This window comes from Bacillus rossius (assembly GCF_032445375.1).
Source record: "Bacillus rossius redtenbacheri isolate Brsri chromosome 9 unlocalized genomic scaffold, Brsri_v3 Brsri_v3_scf9_1, whole genome shotgun sequence".
In the NCBI taxonomy this organism is placed as follows: Eukaryota; Metazoa; Arthropoda; class Insecta; order Phasmatodea; family Bacillidae; genus Bacillus; species Bacillus rossius.
In genome coordinates, this window is record NW_026962012.1 from 5,431,527 (window position 1) to 5,453,766 (window position 22,240).

Below are 22,240 nucleotides of genomic sequence, written 5' to 3' on the forward strand. Positions count from 1 at the left end.
TGTTTTTATAGACCTATGCTCTCAAAAATTAAATAAATATAAGTTTTGATAAGGACAGACATTGTGTGATGTTTTATGTTTATTTTTTTAATTGGTCATAATAAAACCAATAAAATTTTATAAAATGTTGAATTCATAGCATTTTTCGCGCGGCCTTACTCCAGTTTTTCATACACGGAGTTGTTGCGAAAAGCATATACAGAAAATCTTTCGACCCATTTTGAAAAGGTGGACAGTACATTTTGTAGAGAAAGCTTGTAGCAATCGACTGATGTAGCTGGTATATGTGCACATTACTTAGTTTGTCAGCTGCGAATTTTTTAAAATATAATAATTTTTGAGTTGCAAGGGTGATTATTAATGTAGTGTTTTTATAGACCTATGCTCTCAAAAATTAAATAAATATAAGTTTTGATAAGGACAGAAATTGTGTGATGTTTTATGTTTATTTTTTTAATTGGTCATAATAAAACCAATAAAATTTTATAAAATGTTGAATTCATAGCATTTTTCGCGCGGCCTTACTCCAGTTTTTCATACACGGAGTTGTTGCGAAAAGCATATACAGAAAATCTTTTACCCATTTTGAAAAAGTGGACAGTACATTTTGTAGAGAAAGCTTGTAGCAATCGACTGATGTAGCTGGTATATGTGCACATTACTTAGTTTGTCAGCTGCGAATTTTTTAAAATATAATAATGTTTGAGTTACAAGGGTGATTATTAATGTAATGTTTTTATAGACCTATGCTCTAAAAAATTAAATAAATATAAGTTTTGATAAGGACAGACATTGTGTGATGTGTGTTTATTCTTTCATTGGTCTAAATGAAACTAATAAAATTTTATAAAATGTTGAATTTGTAGCATTTTTCGCGCGGCCTAACTCCAGTTTTTCTTGCATGCAGTTGTTGCTAAAAGCATATACAGAAATCTGTCGACCCATTTTGAAAAAGTGAACAGTACATTTTGTAGAAAAAGCTTGTAGCAATCGACTGATGTAGCTGGTATATGTGCACATTACTTAGTTTGTCAGCTGCGAATTTTTTAATATATCATAATTTTTGAGTAGCAAGGGTGATTATTAATGTAGTATTTTTATAGACCTATGCTTTAAAAAAGTAAATAAATATAAGTTTTGATAAGGATAGACATTGTGTGAACTACGTTTATGCTTACATTGGTCTAAAAGAAACCAACAAAATTATATAAAATGTTGAATTCGTAGCATTTTCGCGCGGCCTAACTCCAGATTTTCATGCACGGAGTTGTTGCGAAAAGCATATACAGAAAATCTGTCGACCCATTTTGAAAAAGTGAACAGTACATTTTGTAGAAAAAGCTTGTAGCAATCGACTGATGTAGCTGCTATATGTGCACATTACTTAGTTTGTCAGCTGCGAATTTTTTCAAATATAATAATTTTTGAGTCGCAAGGGTGATTATTAATGTAGTAATTTTATTCACCTATGCTCTAAAAAAGTTAATAAATATAAGTTTTAATAAAGACAGACATTGTGTGGTGTGTGTTAATTCTACAATCGGTCATAATGAATGCAATAAAATTTTATAACATGTTGAATTCGTAGCATTTTCCGCGCAGACCTAACTCCAGTTTTTCTTGCACGGAGTTGTTACGAAAAGCATATACAGATAATCTGTCGACCCATTTTGAAAAAGTGGACACTACATTTTGTAGAGAATGCTTGTAGAAATCGACTGATATAGCTGGTATATGTGCACATTACTTAGTTTGTGAGCAGTGTATTTTTTAATTTTCATTTAATTGGGGTTTCGTATTGTTTATATTAATGTATTAATTTTTATGAATTTTAATTTTAATAAGTAAATTTGCTTATTGTTTGTTAATTTTTTTATGACACATGTTGTTTATGTTTTTTTATTTTTTTATTTGTGTTTTTTTTCTTCAATAAAGTATGATGTTTTTGAGTTTGCTAGTATTATAGTGTCTCCACGTACATGCGCCATCTTGTTTCCGGTTTTGCTCTTGGTATATAGCATATAGAACTTTACCAAGCTTACAAACTCTACAATAAACCAAAGATATTACATTAAAGAAGATACTAGAGATTGGTTGTAAAATCACAACTTATGATTTAGTCACAGATATCAAAAAATCGCAGTCACCAAGAGAATAGATCTCTGCAGTTACCAGAGATTAGATCTTCGCTTACAACATGACTAATATACCTCAATCTTTGGTTGTAGTGGCGTTAATACCAAAACGCAAAACTTCGGAAATCTTCAGAACTTCTTGCAGGGAACCGAAACTACGTGAGTTGTAGGCTTCCCCTGGAGGTTTTTTTCTTTCACAGTGCTCTCCATTCAATGTTAAAATCAATCATGGAAAGATTTGTAAAAGAAGATGTTCTTAAGAAAAAAAACTTTCGAAGATTGATTTGTCAGCCAGTGAAAACCTTATCCCTGTAATGAATATTGATTTGGGTTTGGCTACAAGAGATGCTTTAAAGGCCCTGTCACACTGTCAAATTTTAGCTTCCAACTCCTTCCAATATGTTGGATCCAATATCTTTGAGGGTTGTGACGTCACGTTCAACGTCACTATCGCAGCCATGTTTATTTGAGAGATTGAATGTCTAGAGTTTCCTTCAAATATTTTACGTATAGGACTGGTTCTAAAATATGTTGGATATTGGATGGGATCAGCCAATCAGAGTTATCTAAAATAAAGCGGCCGCTTTTGTTTCCGTTTCCGAAGTGTAATAGTTTATATATCAGCAATGGCGAATGGGAAATAAATGCAGTAATTGAATTAATACTATTTTATTTCCTGCTGGAATAATTGTTATTGTATATTTTCCTCCAATTGAATCTGTATGTACGTAAGTGCAGGTTAATATATTTGACTAAAAGAAGTTACTGTAGTTTTGGAATATTATGGTCCTTAAACCAGAAAACATCTTCTATTCAACTTACTATCATTATTTGATTGCTATACCAGTTTTGCTTATGTTCAGGAATTGTTGAATGATACACTAAATTAAAACAGCAAGCATTGCGTACAAAATGTGCCATCAGGAATGAGGTATCAAAATTAGGATATGCATTTCGGAACTTTTACCTACAAATCCAAATTAATAACACCCAAAATAAATTTTAAAATATTTCAATTCAGAGACTTAATGTAACTAAAATTATTTTGGCTTACCCAATCAATCTTTCTTATAAGTCATTGTTCTCCTTATTTCACAATAGCTGCTACTCTGTAAGTATTGTCTGGAATTTTCTGGAATATAGACTCATAATTTCCTGACAATAGATGGTACTGACTTATGTTAAAGCAGCATCTCTGAGTAAGCAAGTAGCTCTGGTGATTTGCAAGAAAGGCCTAGAAATATTAATATTCTGCCTACGTGTTCACTTATTATTATTATTTAAGTTTTGAAAGTAATACCATTTTTCGTGAATGTAAATATTTGTGTAGCAGATCCTTGTCAGTAAGCCTATACTTGCCAGGCTGTACGAAACAAGCATACCTGGTCTAATATCTCGTTAAAAAATTATTTTAAAGAGATAATGTGACTGAGGTGAAGTTAGCTTAAAGGCTCAGGTTGAGGTTTGTAACAGTAAATACACTTAATTCAAAATAAAACAAAATTGCCAATTTCTAAACACAGCAAAAATCAACACATTCACTTTAAAGTATAGGAACAATTTTGATGAAATACAAGTGAAAGTGTCCATACAACAGCAGCTAGTTGGGTGAGAAAATAAGCGGGAATGAGAAGGGATATGCCTACTTGCAGATTTACATTTAATTATATGTTTTATTCTTACTAAACATACCTTTAAATATTGTTTTTGAAGAGCACTATAAATTGCACTACAAATCTCAGGTAAAAATTTTGAGATGGTGTTGTGTGGAATACTTGTAGAGAACATAAGGGACTTAAATGATTCCCCTGTCGCCAAAAATCTTAATGTAACTGCCAGCCTCTCCTTTGCTGGTATAGACTGGCACAAATGAGTATCCTTCTTTGCAATGCGAGACTCCACAATTGAAAGAAGAAGATCAAAACTTTCAGAATCCATTATTACATAGTTCGGAAATGAATCGGCATCTTTGTATCGAAGTTCATGACAAAAAGGGGTAAAACACCATTTGTTTGCCGGGAAAGTATCCACTGTCTCGTCCACCATCTGCGTTTCCTTTTCTTAGATTTCTCTTCTAGTTTACTGAGACTTGCTACAATTGCAATTACAGCTACAGCTTTTGAAACACTTTGATGCTCTTAATGCAGGCATTGCAAACACCTGGAAAACGTAAATTTTAAACTGTGTATGATCACAATATACCTAAATTGGAATATAACTTACTTAAAAAAGCCCGCGTTCCTTGACCCAAAATTTGTTTTTTGATTCTAAATACTGTCATTTACAGTTCTCTACAGAATGTTTGGTAAAACGAGCTCACTCAAAGAAAATTGATAGTGTGAAATGACTTCAAATATATTTTACATTGCTCGTCAAATAATATTGAATACAATATATTTGAAGACGTATTTAATCCAAAATCACCCTTCAAATTTTGTTGTCCAATTTATTGGATACAATATATTTGACAGTGTGACAGGGCCTTAAGGAAATTGAATCTGGAAGGAGAGTTTTTGAACAAATTGTATAGGGCACGCAAAAACTGTACTAGCTTCCAGCCAGTTGCAGCAAATCCAACCCTAAATGCATTATGTAATGTATGCAGGTCACATGTACCAAAATTAAGTAAATGTGGTGCATCTGCACTCCCATCATGCAAAGCAGCTTCAAGATCTCTAACAACTTTTAAGTTAACATTAGGACCATCTATCGAAATTGGTATCTTTTTTTAAGAAGCTGAGATCCCACTAATTCCTGAAGAGAATTCAACAGATCTCTAGCACATGTACGATTCAGGAATGCCGAAGTTAAGTATCTGCTAGTAACCTCGGATTTAGTTTCATTCCAAAATTTCACATGAATATCCACCTGCTGCCTTTGAGAAACTTTATTTAAACTCTCGTCAAATCCAATAACTATGTGGTCACACACTTCGAGGAAGTTCGTAAGTTTATCTCTGAAATATGGTGCAATACCATGAATGATTGTATAGGATAATTTAGTTCTTTGCATCTGCATTTTACTGGCAACACTGCCATCAGGAAACATGAGGGGCAGTGATGATGCCAGAGATACAGCACTACGAAATGATAAGTTGTACTAGGGATGTAAGGGAAAGAACAATTGAAATGTCGGAGTGGGCGCCACCACGTGATGTGGGCACGTGGACCCGGCGGAGACTCCCTTCAGGGCGTGACGTTACCCGTGTAGGGCTAGGCCCGGTTCCTTTAGCACGCGATACCGCTCCAGTGGGCTCTTAAGGCATCCCACACGCCTCGAGGTTCAGGAGCAAGGACACGTGTTCACTCGACTAAAATTCACAAGTTCGACGTACTCCTTTTATTCCAGCAACGTTACAACATGTCTCCAATTGCTGTACATCTACATACACTCAATGAAACAGTTAATAACGCCAATGGCGGGAAAGAATCAGTTTACAGGCTGACTTGGTCACCTCGTGGCCTGGCCTCGTGAGTTTAGGACGCAGTTCGTGGTTAAATGTTCGAAATGAACTTAAATATTTATTAAAACGAGTCGGCCACCCAGAATAGGCCTCGCAGATACAAAAAGGTTTTAAGAATTATGAAAAGTCCGGCGGATGTTAAGAGATCAGTTGATTAAGAAAAATATGACGTGCGTGCTCACCAAGCATCCTACCCCGGGTGACGAACGGAAGCGACAGAAGAGGCCAAGGCAGCATGGCGGCCGGAAAGCGCTGGATTTACCGTTAGTCTCTCCTGTTATTTATTACCACATATTTAACTAAAACAAATACACTAAGGGCGGTATTCCAAAACATTCAGGTAGGGTAGCGAATAAGCACTACCTTGTTGGGATACAACTGTAACCTATCTCGCAGACTGTATTCCAGAACGCGTCCCAATCCAATTCCTGTTAGGAAACGAAAAACCAACCCTGTACGAGGCTAGAAACTGATTTCAATGCATTCTAGCGGATGTTTGGCAACCATCGATGGATTTGCTACGCCAAAATCCTACAGATAGCAGCACTATCGTGCGAATTAATTGTCGTGATTTTAATTTTCTCAGGTAATTTTAAAGTTGTTGATTATTTGTTTTTATGACCATTAAACTATTCAAATATATTCCAGAATAGTTTTTGCTATTATAAAGTTTTATTTGACACACTAAGTAATTTTAAAGTTGTTGATTATTTGTTTTTATGACCATTAAAGTAATCAAATATATTTCAGAATAGTTTTTGCTATTATAAAGTTTTATTTGACACACTGAAACACATTATATATCCCCCGATTATAATTAAAATGACTATATATGTGTTAATGGCGCCAGATGCGATTCAGCCATCTGGGAGAAATCAACGAAAAAGTGAGCTCTGCGCATGCGGGTGATTTTGGCAACGAAACGGCAACAGATAGGATACCAAAAATCAGTGCCCTAAATATAAGGTACTGGTCGTGTTCTATCGTGCACTTGGAATATGGTTAGTGTACGGGTATCGCATATTCAACACCTAAACCCTTATTTTTGTGTCTTGGAATACGGCCCTAAAAATTCTATAATAAAATTATACCAAGGTTTCCTTAATTATTTATGTTGAGTATTGATTATTTTAATTAGGATTATGGTTCAAACTGGTTGCGACTAGTTCCATTGCCTGCCGCTGGGGCGCTGCGCCGTCCTTAGCAACAGCACTGCAAACATAATCCTTAGGGAATATTATTTAAAGAAAAGACAGGTAGCAATTACGTAAACATTAAAATTGAATAATAAAATAAAAGGGGTCGTGGCACAGACTCTACTCTCGCCTTTTGTTGGCAGCCTCACATGCACACACACATACCTGCACATGGGGCGGGAGGTTTGAAATAGAGGGTGGTGGTGGGATGTGGGAAGAGAGGAATGGTGACGGCGTGAGGCACATTGGGCTTAGGTAGGGCGTAGCCCCGGTCGATGTCAATCCCCCCCCCCCCCTGAAGGAGCCCGATGTGACGATCCTATGGTGTCCGGAATGTTGCAGCATCGGGGCGGCGCCGCGGCTCGCCGCGGTCGTAGGAAGTAGCGTGGCGCGTGTGGGTGGGGGCTTCCGCCTCCCCCGCCGCACTCTCCAGCCTCGTCTCAGACATGAAGGGCTCCGCTGGCTCTTCTGTGGTGATGCGGAAGTTGGCCTCGGCCAGTGATAGGTGCAAGGGCCACCAGGGTTTGTCCTCATCGGGTGTCTCCGGGCGTCATCCGGCTCCCACACCACTGGGACCGGTGTCGGTGACCGAGTCGTTGTTCCTTCCCTATGTGTTTTTTCTGGCTCGCGGGGTGCCGTCGGCTCGCGCACCTCACCAGTCAACAACCGCTGTGGCGCGATGCCATGCATGATCGCCGTCGGCCGTTGTGGTTCGGGGAATCCTCGGAAGTCTCCTCCTGCCTCACTCGTCAGTGTCACTGGGGTCGACGTGGTTTGGGCACTTTCCCCCTCTGGTCCATGGTACGCAGGGGTCTACGGTTCGGTGTCTGCTTCATCTGGCCCCTCATCCGCTATCCTTATGGCGTCTCTATGATACCTCACTGCTCGCCACGACGGGAGTCTCACTACCACGGAGGTGGTGCCTATGGTCTTAACTACTGGCATAAGTCCGACCCATTTAGGTGCCAAGCCAGCGCAATAGCTACGATTCCCTGCTGAGAGCAGGTGAAGGCATCCGTAGACCAGCTGACCACGGTTCAATGGAGGGGGTGGACATGTCGTAACTGGGGTGATTTTCGCCTGGTACGAGGTTTAGTGTCGCCGGGCGGCTTCGTGCGCCTCCGCCAGTTCCCGTGCCCTGCCCTCGGGGCTCTCCTCCGCGGCTTCCGGACTTCTGTAGTCAATTAGATAATGTCCGGGTAAGGGAAGGTTATGTCCCTGTACCAGTTTAGCAGGTGTTTCGCCCGTGACCGCATTGACCCGTCGGCGCACACAGAACATAATTTCGGGTATGTGCGTGTCCCACTGGGAGTGATCCTCGCGTACCGGAGGCGGAGTTGGGCCTTAATTGCTTGGTTCCGACGCTCGGTCGGATTGTCCCTTGGGTGGTACACCGACGTCGTGTGCGCGATCACCCGCCATTTTACACACAGCCCTGCCCAACGTCGCACTACATGTTGCTTGGTGTTGTCAGATAACAGCACCCTCGGGTAGCCCCAGCATGGAAAAAACTCTGTTTCGAGTGCGTGCGCAGTGGTGCCTTCCCCGGGCGTTAGGTAGCGGGTAGGCCTCTACCCACCTGGTGAAGCAGTCAGTCACCACCAGGAGGAATCTTTTTTCCCTCGGGGTGCGACGGTACGGTCCCATTATGTCTAAGGCAAGCAGTGTGAAATGGCTCAGTGGGCCGCTGCGGCAGCTGTTGTTCTGCGCCGTCGGAGCGTCGTGTTTTGTGACGCTGGCAGTGACGGCAGCGATGCACGCTATTTCGCACATACTGGCTTAGACCTGGCCAATAAAATGTCTCGCGAATGGCCCTCATAGTCTCATCCGTGCCTGGGTGTCCGGCCAGCCAATTAACGTGCAACATCTGGAATACCTGACTGCGGGTTTCGAGTGGTGCAAATGTCCGCCACAGTGTTTCGCTCCCAGCGGGCCGCGCTTGTAAGCAGCCGTCCATGACACGGTACCCCTCGCGCAGACCCTCGTGACAGCTGCGTATTACTGCCTGCATGTGTTCGTCCGTACGTTGCACGGCGTGCACGTACTCATCAATGTCATCTATCTCGGCCCCTGGTGGGATGGTAGGGGGGCTCCCCTGCTCAATGACGCAGATAATTGCCTGGTGTTACAGCGTGTGAGGTTCGCAGGCGCGCCGGTCTCTTGCTGGCGGTAATAGCTAGTCACATAAGGCTGACGCCACTCCCGCTGCCTGTTTAAGTTTTTAATTAAATATTAGCGTTGGAAAGGATCTCAGGGGTTTTAACGGGGGTTCGGCCTCGTGGCTGCAGGCAGGAGCGCGTCGTGGTTCGGAACCTACCTGGGCTGTTCAGGCCACCCAGGATGCCTTGTAAATGACTGGTAAACGAGTTACAGGACACTGCACTTTATTCAGTATTGATACACTTATTTGTCCCGGTACTGGCCGCGTCCGTTGTCGGACCGCTGTGACACACGTATCTCTGAACGTAAACGACGCGCGCGACCAGGATAGGTTGCAAAGTAATATCGACAAGCTGAAACGGTGAGTACTCGTCCCTAAGAAGGATTTGGCGGATAGTCGCGGAACTTATGTTGCTACGACTTAGGCTGACACTGAAACACGAAGAGAAATCCATATGTTCAGTATTGTTTGCAATCTAGCCTGCGACGAAATATTAATGTCTCTAAAATTACGTAGATACGCCAGCTGGAGACGTACACATTAAAGTCTCTTGGAATTGAAAGTTATTCAGTTAAATCACACATTACAAATTACACGTTTAAGATGGTGAAAATTAAAAGGCGAAAGTTAGTCATTAGCATTCAACACTCGTTACAAAGAGCCTACGGTAATAACAACTAGTTGGCTATGAAGCCGAAACTGCGTAACACTATACACTGTCCTTAAACTAGACATGGAATTACGTAGAATATGAGACAATTTCCTGTCGGGATAAAAATTAATAAGTTACGAGTCGCACAAAATATCGTGCGATTGAGGTGGGGTCGGCGGCGAGCAAGTTAAAGGATTTTAAAAGACTTACACTATTGCTGGTATGGAGATGAAGCGCGAAAGTTGATGGCCCGACATTCGCGGAGCGCCCGACCCCTTCGAGATCCCGACGGTAACTGAGCGCGAGACCGCCCTGCAGCCTCGCGCCTAACCACGTGGAACGCGGGAAAACCGACCCGGCCAGTTTTGGACTTAAAGACAAGTTACACAATATATGCTTATAAGACAATTAGACATAATTTCCCTTACATGAATCTTCTTTTAAATTGTTATTAATTTAGTTGTTTCAATTTGACAAAATAATTATACAATTAATTAGGCGCATTGCCACACCCAGCCGGGCGCTGACGTCGCTTTGGTGTTCGTTGCGGCGCACTTTCACACACTCCGCGGTCATCACGCTCGGGCGTGTTCGACGCACTTAGGAGCAAGTGTTGTTGTGGCATAACGACCTTTGCGGACCAGAGGGAGCACCAGCGGTTGGCGTCAAGGCATTATCCCGAACTCTGACCATGTGATCGGGGTTTCGAGACAACTCGTCCGCAAGCTCATTAGTTTTTCCGCGTACGTGTTCAACCGTGAAGTCCAGAGATTGTAGCAACATTGCCCACCATGTTAACTTGGAACGGCGGCCCTTCATCGTCGCTAACCACTTAAGACATTGACTGTCAGTGTGTAGCAAGAAGTGCTGTCCTTCTAGGTGCGGCCGGTATCGCCGTAGCACCCATACTACGCCGAGGCATTCCCGCTCGTTCACACTGTAATGCCGCTCCACGTCGCTGAACTTTGCGCTGGCGTATTCTATAATTGGCGGCTCGCCCTCGTCGCCGATCTGTAGCAAGATGGCACCGATGCCCTCCTGACTCGCGTCGGTTTGTATGATGATCTGTCTGTTCGGGTCGAGTCGGGCCAGCAGGTGACACTGGCTGAACCTATACTTAATCTCGTCAAAGGCGACTTGTGCGGCATCTGTCCACTTAAAAGGGCGCTTAGGTGACAACGGGTCTGAGAGTGGCGCGGCTACAAGTGAAAACTCCGGTACAAATGCTCTGAGTCAGTTGGCCAGCCCTAGGAAACGCTGTAGTTGTTTGCGCGTGCGAGGTGGCAGTTTGTTCGCAATCACTTCCAGCTGTTTCTCTGTAGGTCGGTTACCCTTATCATTCACGACAAGTCCCAGGAAGTCGAGCTCAGTATTACCCAGGTGACACTTCGCAGTGTTACATGTCAGATTATGTGTGGCGAGCCGTTCCAACACAAGTGCCAGATGGTGGGCGTGTTCCTCTCAGGTTGGCGACCAGACGATGATGTCATCTAAATACGCAGCGGCGAATTTACCGACATAATCAACGAGCACGCGCGTCATCAATGTTTGAAACGTGGCGGGGGCATCATGTAAACCAAATGGCATGGCGCAAAATTTAAAACGCCTTCTGTCCGGGATGGTAAAGGCCGTTTTAGGACGGTCCGCAGGTCTGATTGGCACTTGCCAGTAACCTGACTTTAAGTCCAGCGATGAAAAAATCTTGGCATTCCCCAACCCAGCTATAGTTTCGGCAATGTTCAGCAGAGGGGGTGGGGCGTTGATGGTTACCTTATTCAACGGCTTGAAATTTACACAGAAGCGTACCATCCTTCTTTTCTGCTAGAACTATCTGTGAATTATATCGACTCTCGCTGGGCTCGATTAAACCGTCGCTCAGCATCTCCTGCACTTGGGTAAGGATAGTCTGCTTGCCCACGTGTCCGTAACTCCCCAGGGGAATGAATATTGGTTCGTGCGGGATAGTCGGTATGGTATGTTCTGCCATCATCGTGCGTCTGAGTGGGTAGGCTGTCGCGAACACTTTGATCTGGTGGTCGAGTACACTCTGAATTCTCGCCTGGTGACAGGGGGGTACACTATGCTGCAAATCGTCGACACTGACCTTGTGATACCGTGGTGGTAGGGGGCGTCCGATGCCGTGGACGGTGCGCCGTCCCTGATCGCAGACGTGTAGTCACCCAGCTCGTACCTCGATGTTGGTGTTCTGCTCGCACAGCCACGGCAGCCCCAGGATGACGTCGTCCCGGAGGCCGTCGACCACCAGGGCCGTCGTGGTAGAGTGCTGGTCTCTGATGCTGATGTGGAGTTTCGCGACGCCCCGCGTCTGGCAGGCCTCGTCGATGGTGGCGAGTTGGAGCCGACCCGGCCGAAGTTCAAACTGCGCGGTTCCCACATGCCTGGCAGCGATGCAATTGTGACTCACAGCTGTGTCGATAAGGGCGTCGGTCGCGCGGCTATTTATAAGGATTGGAACGTGGAGTAGTTCGCCATTGTCTATGCCCACATGGCCCAGACTGGGCCCCTCCGTGGATGTCCCTCGGGTCTCGTCCTTCCATGGCAGTGTGGGGGGGAGGGGTTTGTTTACTCCGCCGCCCCCTGCCGGCCATTTCCCGGCCGCTCGTCGCGGATCTGCCCCGCTCGCGGTGCATTCCGCACCAGGCAGTCGAAGTGCCAGTGATGTATGCCGATCGGGCAGGTCTGGAATTGAGGGGGTGGTTCCTCACCGAGGGTGCATCCCCTCCAGGTGGCCGGCTGTCGGTCGTGGTCCCGGCTGTTGTCCCGCGGCGCGGTGTACGGCACCCCGGCCGTGGTGTCCGTGGAGTGGGTCGCGAGTGGTCTCTGCGTGGCTTCGGTCGCGCCATCCTCACCGCATTTAGATCTTGTTCGACAGCTCGTGCGCATTGAATGAAGCTCTCTGCCATCCTCTGCGTTGCGTGGCGTAGGTGCGGGCGTAGTTCGGGGCGCATCAGCTCCACAGCCGTCTCGATCACTTCGTCCAGATTGCCCGTCGGGAAGTCTTTTGAAGAGACGGATTTTCTTGATTATAAAGGTCTCTGCCATCTCCGTCGTGCCTTGCTCTGCACAGTATAGTTTTGAGCGCATCTTCAACTCGGCCCCCGCGTCGGCAAAGCGCGCCTCGAAGCGACGGGTGAACTCCTACCATGGCACGTCGTACTCTCTCACTACTGTCCACCAGGTCTTGGCATCTCCCTTCAGCGTTTGTTTTTTAACGCGGCCCGCCCACTCTGCATCCGGTCGCGGTAGCTCTTTAGGAATTTCCCCGGGTCATCGCTGGTCCTCCCAGTGAACTCGGGTAGCTCCACGTGTCCCACCGGTGTCGTTCGGGCATGTGACATCATGGCTACTGTCGTGGCTGTGGTGTCGGCAGGACTACGGTCACGTGCCCTTGGTCTGACGTCACTGCATCTGGTACAGAGGTACCACCCGTCCTTTAAGGTTGCGGTTTCCGCAACGCCGGCGCACTGTAGATGTTTGAACGCCCGGCAGTTCGTGCACCATCCCCCTTCTCGTGCCTTTCCCGTGCAGTTAGGTTCCGTACATCTTAAAAACTTAACCGGGGCCGGGACTGTTCCGGGTACGAAAATTTCCGTGCGTAGTTTGCATGATCCCAGGTAAACGCAAGTGTCTGACCACGTGGCGCCTGTGAGCCCGCCCACGTGGCGTGGCCGTGTGCACTTCACGCAGTACATCTCGCTTAAGTCCAGAAGGGGTTTCGACCCGGCAGTAAGTCCCTTGAACTCAAACATGGTTGCAAGTGCAGATGTAACACACAGTACCTGTATGAAGCGTCCAGTCGCCTCGCGGCGGAATTCCCGGAAGCCCGTGCGTGGCGATCACGTGGTCGGTCGGCCGGAGTACCATTAGGCAGTCCGTGCTCACAATGGTTGTTATTCTGCGCGTTCCGTAGCACAACCGCACAACTCACACATTCTGTTTTTCGCGGATCGTTGCCTTTCCCCACGCTCTTGGGCGCAACTTGTCGTACTAGGGATGTAAGGGAACGAACAAATGAAATGTCAGAGTGGGCGCCACCACGTGATGTGGGCATGTGGACCCGGCAGAGACTCTCTTCAGGGCGTGACGTTACCAGTGTAGGGCTAGGCCCGGTTCCCTTAGCACGCGATACCGCTCCAGTGGGCTCTTAAGGCGTCCCACACGCCTCGAGGTTCAGGAGCAGGGAAACGTGGTCACTCGACTAAAAATCACAAGTTCGACGTACTCCTTTTATTCCAGCAACGTTACAACACGTCTCCAATTGCGCTACATCTACATACACTCAATCAGTAGCGGATCCAGAGGGGGGGCTAAGGGGCTCAAGCCCCCTCCAAAAGCATCTGGATCCACTATTGTTTTAGTGTTTGCCTTGATAAAGCCTAGCCTCAGCTGGGTCAAGCCCCTCCCAAACCAAAATCCTGGATCCACCACTGCACTCAATGAAACTGTTAATAACGCCAACGGCGGGAAAGAATCAGTTTACAGGCTGACCAGGTCACCTGGTGGCCTGGCCTCGTGAGTTTAGGACGCAGTTTGTGGTTAAATGTTCGAAATGAACTTAAATATTTATTAAAACGAGTCGGCCACCCAGAATAGGCCTCGCAGATACAAAAAGGTTTTAAGAATTATGAAAAGTCTGGCGGATGTTAAGAGATCAGTTGATTAAGAAAAATATGACGTGCGTGCTCACCAAGCATCCTACCCCGGGTGACGAACTGAAGCGACAGAAGAGGCCAAGGCAGCATGGCGGCCGGAAAGCGCTGGATTTACCGTTAGTCTCTCCTGTTGTTTATTACCACATAATTAACCTAAACAAATACACTAAAAATTCTATAATAGAATTATACAAAGGTTTCCTTAATTATTTATTTATGTTGAGTATTGATTATTTTAATTAGGATTATGGTTCAAACTGGTTGCGGGTAGTTCCATTGCCTGCCGCGTAGGGCGCTGCGCCGTCCTTACCAACTAGCACTGCAAACATAATCCTTAGGGAATATTATTTAAAGAAAAGATAGGTAGCAATTACGTAAACATTAAAATTGAATAATAAAATAAAAGGGGTTGTGGCACAGACTCTACTCTCGCCTCTTGTTGGCAGCCTCACACGCTCACACACACACCTGAACATGGGGCGGGAGGTTTGAAATAGAGGGTGGGGGTTAGAGGTGGGTTGTTACAGCAATTTTCGGTGTCTGTTCCAACCTGATACTGATACAGCATTGTACCATGTTACAAGTCTCTGATACTTCTGTATCAGACGGTCCCAGGAGGCAACAAAGCTCCGCGTATGCAGACCGTGCGACCGGAAGGAGAATCTGATACATTATTTGAATTGGTCCATGCAAAAAGGGCTTCAGTCCATTTTTTCCGCAATTCCAGTTTGAATATGCAACATTACCTAAGAAGGTAGATACACATTTCTAAGCCAAAAAGACTTCAGTCCAATGCACTGTTACCGTAGTAACAGACTGTTAATTTCACTGTTCCATGCAGCAAGGGCTTCAGTCCTGGACTGAAGCCCCTTTTGCATGGAATAAAGTTTGGGAATTTTTGTTGTAGCGGCGCACTATTGAAATATTCTGTGACATTATGTTTCCTAACCTGTTATTCAAAATGTTTATAACAAAAGAATGTTGAATATGCAGTTTGTTTGTTAAATGATGGTAAATTAGTAAGTTTTATACAAAGATATTGTTAAATAATGTCATCAGAAAGTGAAGGCACAGACAATGTAGAAGAAAGAGGTATAAAGAGGAAAGTACACCATCTTCTTGGAAAAGAAATATAAGAAAAACTGCAAGATGTAAAGGGGAGGAATACCTAACCTCCAAAGGCAATTTGATTCCAGCCAGAACAACAGGACCTCCATGCAGGTAGGTCTATAACTACCAATGTTATCTAAAGCTTGTATTTGTTATATACATTACAATATTAGGCACTTACTTATGTATTTCTGATATCAAGAGAATTAGTTTTAGTAGGCCTAAATCTCTCAATGCACTATATATATATTTCCTTTATTTTCCAACAATCACAAAAATATTTATCGTTTTGTTTTCAGATGTCAGAGAATGAAGTGTTTTGAGAAGATCTCAGATGATGAAGCTATTGATGTGCTAAGACGTTTGCATGATTTGCCTACAAAAAATCAACAAGACACATTTATTCAATCTCTGATTGATATACATGATGTTGATCGCCGTCGACCTCGGAAGAAAGAGGGGGCAAGAATTGTTGACAAAGTTTACAAATACTATGTTATTATAGGCCATGTAAAGAGAGAGGTATGTTACAAAGCTTTCTTATCATTGTTTGCTATTACTGATAAACGAGTGAAGAGGATTAGAAAACTTGCTTTATTGGGCAAAAGTCCCGTTGATGAAAGAGGGAAAACATCAAGTGCTAACACACTTCCACCTGAAGTTCGGGAAAAAATCAGAAACCATATTCTTAGCTTTCCAGTTAAATGCACAAAATACACTGGTAAAACAAAATCATATCTCGATGCCAGACTGTCTGTAAAGTCCATGTATAATCTATTCAAAGATAAAAATCCTGACATTAACTGCAGTTATCAGTTTTTCATTAAGTTTTTCAATGAAAACTTTTCTCTACCCAGGTTGATTGCTGCTGTACTTGTGAGGAGTTAAAACTTAAAATTAAAAGCCCTCACATAAATGAAGCAGCCAAGAGGTGTGCGGCAGCGGAACTAATGATTCACAGAAGGAGGGCAAAGAAGTTTTATAATGAACTTAAAAAAGAACGAGACTGCAAAACTGAACCACACGTTCTGTCCATCTGTATGGATTATGTGCAAAATATTCAATTGCCACGAATCCCAGTTCAAGAGACTTTCTATATGAGGCAGTTAACAGTCAATGTTTGCTGCATACATAACATAAAGGAACATAGTGCTATGTTATACCTTTATCATGAGGGTACTGCCAACAAAGGCCCAAATGAAGTGTGCTCACTTTTAACGGATTATTTGAACACGGTTCCTCCAGAAATTAAGGAGATAAGGATTTTCTCTGACAACTGTTCTGGCCAAAACAAAAACCACTCACTGGCACGTTTGTTATTGGCTTTAACACAAACTGGTCGATTTAATAAAATAGAACAGTTCTTCCCCATCAGGGGTCATTCGTTTCTCCCCTGTGACCGAGATTTTTCAATGATTAAAAGACAGCTGAGGAAACATGACCGTTTATATTCCTTAAGAGAAATCACTGAATTAGTAATCAAGAGCAGTAATAATAATAAGTTTATGGTGACACATGTGAAATCGGAACACATATTCGATTACAAAAATTGGTGGCCTCAATATTACAAAAAGTCTGTCGTTTCAGAAGAAACGCGCCCGAGATCAGTTCCGAAAGATGATAAGCAACAGTTTGGCATAAGTTCCTTCATGCATTTTTCTTTTAGTCAAGAAATGCCTGGAACAATTGTTGCACGAAAATTTATCAATGGTATGGTACTACATACTTTTTGTTTGCGGCAAGCAATGACGAACCCCGAATTTCCACCATGCATTGCTTATCCAGAAGGGAAGGTCCCCATTAAAAAAAAGAAACTAGATGACATACGAAAACTTCTGCCCTATATTCCCGAGGAGCATAAACAATTTTACATTGATATTTCTAACTGGCCAACAGCTGAAAACATTGATTTGGAAGTACAAGATGATTAACTGGAGAACATTGATTTGTAGGTACAAGATGATTAACTGGAGAACATTGATTTGTAGGTACAAGATGATTAACTAACTGTATATAATTTAATTTTTGACACACTGTACATGAGTAAATAAACTAATATGTAGTAAAATATAACATATTGTATCTTCTTTTCTACCATTTTGTTGGATAAGAAACAATTAAAATAATATATATACTAAAATAACAATAAAATATAAAAGAGTGTTTAATAAAATACTTTTCCATGCAAAAATGGCTTCAGTCCAACATATTTTATAATTTTTTTTCGACAAACTATATACAAGAACAGTAATATAGATAATTCATATGAGTGGTGAAATTGTTAGGTACCATATTAAAAAAAGGTGTTATTATATTATTAAAATCTTCTGGCGCAGACAGTTTTTTGTGTTTTTCTCAAAAACACTTATTTAGGACTAAAGACCTTTTTGCATGGATTGATTCATTTATCACGCCTGGTAATTCTCTACCTCTGATACTCTCATGCCCGCCTGATACAACCAGTATCAATCAGTTCAACATTCACTGCAGTTCGTCCTGGCCGTGTATCACCATGTTGCGGGCTATCATGCTTTGTAGTTAGTAAGGAATGGATAAGTGCACGAAAAAGACTTCATTTGTGTGGAATTTTTTCACGGAAAATAATGAGTTTGCTAATTGTAATTTGTGTAAACAAAAACTGAGTTATAAATCATCGACTAATCTGAAGAAACATTTGAAATAAACATTGATATAGTATGCTCACTAATGTACCTATCTGTTTTTTTATTTTTTATTTTTGATAAAATCGTGAATTTTTAATGTATAAAAACACTAGTTACTAATTGTTTTCGAAAAAAGAAAGTCCATATGTTGATTACATCTGTTATTAGTGTCAACTGAGAATTTATTTGCATTTTCATAGCTGTTAGGTGCACAAATATAAATATTATATCTTGTATTAATGTACTTTTTAATATTAAAATTTCATTAGTTTTATTATTGAACGAGACGGTGCACGCACTGCGCACTGAGCGTACTTTGAAGTAGGACAATAAACAAAACGACTTGTAACCAGGGCTGCCACTCTGATATTCATGAAAAACCTAGATAACCTACAAAAAAAAACCAGACACATGGGTAAAGAACCCAGATGCGTCTAAAATGCTATCGTTGAAAATGTTTGCGTACTAATTCAAAAATATAAACATAACTGGTTTTAATATAAAACAATTAATTACCTTACAAGACTGAAAACGGTTAAATACAACCAATACAAGAAAATTACACTGCAGCAAAATGGCTGTATAAGTAATTCTTGGACCAGCACATATCATAGAAAAACCTACAAATATATACATGACAAAACAAACACCATCACTGCATTCTTTAAACCGGTAATTGTTTTTATAAAACTGCATCATGTACGTTAGTCTTTATTCAGAGTCTGATTCTACAAGATTGGTTTGAAGGTTAATTGTTGCATTGGTTTTGTGTTCTGCAAGCCTCTTTGAAGAATATGTCTAATTTAATATTCGACTTAGCTTCTTGAAAAATAGTTTTGTGTTTATATGTATTTTTGTGTGTGAAACGCATAGACTTGTTTGCATTATTTTTGTTTCATTATTTTAAAACCCAGAAACCCAAACACCATTGGAAAAACCCAGATCTGGGTGGAAAAACCCATGAGTGGCAGCCCTGCTTGTAACAATATCGCTTTGCGCCTCTCCTTCAAGGCTTCAACGCCTTCCCCTGCGCTTCCTCCCCTACATTCTTTCCCTTCTTTATCCCTTATTCGTCGTTCCTGCTCCCTCCCCTTTCACAAGCTCCGCCCAAGTGACCGTCATCTGCGATCGGGTACTGCGCTCATTGGCCGTGGTGTTGTTCCAGGTGAATTCTGAACTGATACTAAAGTCTCTGATACTTTTCAAGTGTACTCGTTTGCCGTTCCTGATACAGGCGCGTATCAGTTACAAAGTATCAGGTTGATACTTTTCGACCCACCTCTAGTGGGGGTGGGAGGAAAGGAGTGGTGATGGCGTGAGGCACATCGGGCTTAGGGAGGACGTAGCCCCCGTCGAAGTCAATATGATTCATTACAGTTGCTATACACCATACAATTTCCGCTTTTGCTGCATCTTCATTAAGCAAATATTTTGTCATACCTGAAACTTTTGGATTTGATTGTGACGCATCTGCTGTATTTGGACATGGCATAGACGAACTACCTGCTGTTGTAGAAATCACATGTGTTTCTCTTTTCTTCACAAAATAATCCAGTGGCAAATTATTTTTCTTACTTGACACCAAACGCACGTCTTTTGCCCCTCTTGCATGGCTGGCTAATGCTGTTCTTCCCATGCTACTGATATTGATTTTAACATTACACAAATTGCAAATGGCGTTTGTCCTGCACTTTGGATCTTTCTCCACCCATAACTCTTCCATATATTTGTCATTGTATGTGGTGACCGAACTCTTTGACATTTTGATAGTCTGCACAATTTACATGTTAGATTAAAAAATTCAAAACAATGTCCCGCACAACTAAACTTTTAAAAAACTCAAGAAAAGTGTCCGTGATACCGTGATGCAACAACATGAGCGCAAAGTAATTATATATATATATATATATATATACACACACACTCACACAAAACTAGTGCTACCAACATGCCGTGCGAGAAATTAGTACCACCCTACAACATTTTCAGGCAAAATGCTGTTGCTTTCGAATACAGAAACATAATAAGTACGGAAGTCTGAATTGTTAACGGTTTCTTACGTACTACAAAAGTTTTTAAATGCAATACGAACAAATTAATTTTCACAAAATATAGCTCACGACCATACTGTCGTGCTTCGACAGGTGGTGAACGTGCTCACGTTTAAGTTTCTCCATCATAGGCTTTTAACAGCCGTATGTTATTGTGATCGTTACTACATTAAAAAAAATTCCCGGTTCTAATAAAAATTCGTAGTTGATTCCAGGTATTCCTGGCTTTTTTTTTTTTAAAGAAATCCTGGCTATTTCCCGCATTTCCCGGTTGGCTGGCCACCCTGATTTAAGAACTAATAAAATAACACATATATGACCCTTAATTCATGACTCCTATTTTATTATAAGTGTACACCTAATATTCTCTGTCCTTCCACCATTCCTCATTCTTCACTTTATTCCAGTTCTGTGTACTTCAATGCCATCATTTTAAAAATAATTTCTACATTTTCTCTTAACATTATTTCATTAAAATGTTTATTTTTCAACTATTTTGCATTTAACCATTTATTTAAATTTCCACACTTAATAAAAATACAGTAATGGCAAGCAAATAGTAAGTTAACCACTTCACCTTGTTTACACAAAGCAAATTTATTTGAATGAGGTAATTCACAGTCAAGACTGAGTACGTTCACCCAATGTAATCAAGGCTAGTTATAGTTAGTATTCAATCCAATGTAATCACAAAGTCAAATTCTAGCTTTTCTGTGAAGAATAATGTAATGTAAAATTCTCACTCAAGCCTGAGATCCTGTTTTACCTTTGAAGCATAAAGGCAGCAACAGAACACAAAGTTATTAAATCCTCAACAGAAAGTCAAATTTTGGAATGGCATTTTACATTGCAAAGATGCAAAGAGTATGAGGATATAGACATACATGACTATTGAATATTATAATAAAGCAATAGTCCTATAAAACACACTACCATATTTTGTTGCTACCTCCATGCGTGTTTACATAGAGGTAAATAAATCCTCCATATTGATATTCATGCCCAATGTCTAGCGAAAACAGGCTGGGTTAGTTATTTTGATACATTATGTGTGTAAGTTATTTCAAAAGTTTTAACATAAATAAAATGAAACACTTGACTAGGCATCACATTTTACTTCAATTTCATTCGGCAGCTTAGTTTATACAATTTTTGTTAAAAAAAAAATAAAATAATTAGGTTCAGGCACATATAAGTCAGAGATCATAATAAATGATTGCTGTAGAAAAGTTTTATCTTTTATCACCTTTGTACACTACAACATTGTAGACAGATTTTCCTGCTAAAAAAAACTAAGCTAAAGTAAAAGAAATGGTTTACCGAATGCGTGCAAAACTAGAGATTGAAGTCTTAGCATAAACCTCTCAACAAGCCGACATTTCACAAGCACATTCTAAGCCATCAACATAAACTGAGAATTCCTTCAACAGTTGTTATGGTAACTAGGCCAAAATTCCTCAAATTTGGCATCAAAATACACTATTTTTTCATAACAAAAATTTATTATGTAAACCTCTATTACAATTTATAATTCAACAGCAAAAGTACTGAAGGAAACTATCTGTAGTCACAATTCACATATTTAAATGAAATTTAGCAGTGTGTGTATATTAACATCATGGCTGTGTTTCTTAAAACTGAGATCATTAATTTAATTTACATTTAATGGGAGTGTCAACAAATTGAGTTAAGTCTAGTACATTATCCTGCAATCATTCGCTGTTTCCTATAATATTTGAGAATTTGATCCATCACATCCCTAATTAAAATTAAATTAAAACATTATATATTTAACATTGTTGACATTATTTGAGGAAATAAGGAAATGCTACATCAGTACCATATTTACCCGAGGATACTGCGACTCTGAATATAATGTGACCCCAAACTTTCTGATTGAGAGTCTAGGAAAAAGAATGTTTGGAGTGGAGATCACAGTTGCAATGCTGCTACTACTGACACTTCATCTTGCCAGCACAGATCATCAGTGCCATTCATGGCATTTGAAATGCAACACTTCTTAAAACCATAGAAGATGGATTCTGAAGTTATCCTTTGCCAGGCTGTAGAAATCCATGTTGCTAGTTGAAGAACTGATGGTTTCTTAATTTTCCCAGTCGGTGTCAGAGAAAAGTC

The 22,240-nt window shown here is 41.6% G+C and overlaps 1 protein-coding gene across 1 annotated transcript in view; it reads right to left on the reverse strand.

Annotated features, from left to right (window-relative positions):
• LOC134542651 (PC-esterase domain-containing protein 1A-like) overlaps positions 1–6,037 on the reverse strand; it is an 87,813-nt gene extending 81,776 nt beyond the window's left edge. The window contains exon 1 of the mRNA XM_063387066.1: positions 5,781–6,037. The gene's annotated coding sequence lies outside the window, so the exon portion shown is untranslated. The remainder of the gene's footprint in view (positions 1–5,780) is intronic.
• Between the last annotated feature and the right edge of the window lie 16,203 nt (positions 6,038–22,240).